The sequence below is a fragment of the Myotis daubentonii genome, chromosome X (genome assembly GCF_963259705.1).
Source record: "Myotis daubentonii chromosome X, mMyoDau2.1, whole genome shotgun sequence".
Classification (NCBI taxonomy): Eukaryota; Metazoa; Chordata; class Mammalia; order Chiroptera; family Vespertilionidae; genus Myotis; species Myotis daubentonii.
Genome location: NC_081861.1, coordinates 50,182,828 through 50,185,208, shown reverse-complemented (window position 1 = coordinate 50,185,208; position 2,381 = coordinate 50,182,828). Strand labels below are relative to the sequence as shown.

General features: G+C 53.6%; 1 pseudogene; it reads left to right on the top strand.

Moving 5' to 3' along the window:
* Positions 1-333: 333 nt before the first annotated feature.
* Positions 334-1,240, top strand: LOC132225277 (small ribosomal subunit protein uS5-like; annotated as a pseudogene).
* Positions 1,241-2,381: the final 1,141 nt, after the last annotated feature.

Sequence of the window (2,381 nt, the reverse complement as noted above, 5' to 3'; positions counted from 1 at the left end):
GTTTCTTTTTTTTTTAATATATTTTATTGATTTTCTACAGAGAGGAAGGGAGAGGGATAGAGAATTAGAAACATCGATGAGAGAGAAACATCGATCAGCTGCCTCCTGCACATCTCCCACCGGGGATGTGCCCGCAACCCAGGTACATGCCCTTGACCGGAATCGAACCCGGGACCCTTCAGTCCGCAGGCTGACGCTCCATCCACTGAGCCAAACCGGTTTTGGCTTCCAGTTTCTTTATAAGATACAAGCAAATGCAGATATGTAGTCTTCACTTCCCCCACTACAAAAGTTAGCACTCTTAAAAATAAATAGATTCTTTTCCAACGAAACACCAAATGGCGGATGACGCCGATGCTGCGGGAGGGCCCGGAGGCCCCGGGGGCCCGGGAATAGGAGTTCGCGGCGGCTTCTGTGGAGGATTTGGGAGCAGCATCTGAGGCCGGGGTCGCGGCCGGGGTCGGGGCTGGGGCCAAGGCCGCGGAGCTCGTGGAGGCAAGGCCGAGGACAAGGAGTGGATCCCTGTCACCAAGCTGGGCCGCCTGTTCAAGGACATGAAAATCAAGTCCCTAGAGGAAATCTACCTATTCTCCTTGCCCATCAAGGAATCAGAGATCATTGACTTTTTCTTGGGGACATCCCTCAAGGACGAAGTCTTGAAGATCATGCCTGTGCAAAAGCAGACACGTGCTGGCCAGAGGACCCGGTTCAAGGCATTTGTCGCCATTGGGGACTACAATGGACATGTCGGTCTGGGTGTGAAGTGCTCAAAGGAAGTAGCCACTGCCATCCGTGGAGCCATCATCCTGGCCAAGCTCTCCATTGTGCCCGTGCGGCGAGGCTACTGGGGAAACAAGATTGGCAAGCCCCACACCGTACCTTGCAAGGTGACTGGCCGCTGTGGCTCTGTACTGGTGCGCCTCATCCCTGCCTCCAGGGGTACGGGCATTGTCTCGGCCCCTATGCCTAAGAAGTTGCTGATGATGGCTGGTATTGACGACTGCTACACTTCGGCCAGGGGCTGCACTGCCACCCTGGGCAACTTCGCCAAGGCCACCTTTGATGCCATCTCTAAGACCTACAGCTATCTCACCCCAGATCTCTGGAAAGAGACCGTGTTCACCAAGTCTCCCTATCAGGAATTCACTGACCATCTTGTCAAGACCCACACCAGAGTTTCTGTGCAGAGGACCCAGGCTCCCGCTGTGGCCACCACATAATTTTATACAAGAAAAATAAAGTGAAGATGGCGGCGATATAGGCAGACGCGTCCCAGGTCGTGTCCCGGAGCAAATGGAGAGAGCAGCTGAAGCTAGTAACACTCACACCGAATTGGCGAAATTGCTCAGCTGGTGAGAGGGTTTGCAGCCGGGAAGAGCAGAACTCCCCTGGAAAGGTAAAAAAAAAACCAGGGATTTGGGCAGGAAAGTTTGCCTGACCTCTGAGCCCAGAGAGTCGGAGGGAGACCGCGTGGCAGACAGCCGCGTCCCCTGGGACAGGCACAGCCCCTGATGGGGGAAAGGAGAACCGCGGGATTCCTGGCGCCGCCAGGGAAATTGAGAGCTGGGTTCTGTGATCACGGAGGACTGAGCCCAAAGGGGGCAGCCTGAAGAGCTGACCTGACCATGCAGTCCCGGTAAGAGAAGAAGCTTACAGAAACCAAGCCTTCCCCGTTCCCGCGGCCGGCATTTGTTTGTTTGTTTACACTGAATCCTGTTCATGGGACATTTCGGATACAGACACTCACCTGTGCTGAAGAGAGGGAGAGTGTGCGGAGGAGTGGAATCTGGGGAGAGACTGGGGAAAGAGGGGGAGCCGGGAGAGGTGGTAGTGAATTGAGTGCTGAGACACCCCTGAGCCCAGGACTGGGGCAGCCACCCGCTCCTGAGAGTGAGTCTCCTCCCCCCAGCCCCCAGGCAAGGAGCACAGCCACACCCAGATTCCACCCTGTACGAGATCAAGGATTAAGATAACCTGATCAGTCCCTGGGAGTTAACAGGGTCTGGCCTATAGGGGGATTTTCAATCCCAGCAACAACATAGCGCCGGTAACTAACTATTACGCAGTCAGCTCTGGGCAGTGAACTTCCACTGGACAGAGAGGCCCTATAGCCTCAGAGGCCAACCCCAGAACACTGCCACCCAGAGGCTGACCCACAAACTGACTCTTTGCTAAACACAAAATAAGGCAGTCTGGGAAATAAATGCGGCATGCTTTAAAATAAGGACTGTGGTTTACAACACAGAGGAACAGTATATCACAGGGAAACTCAACACTCTCCTGAATACCTGGAAGGTCTAAGGCGAGCCACACTGAAGAATAGAAGAAACGAAGGACATTCACTACGGCAATTTTTTTTTTCTTTTTTCACTTTTTAACTA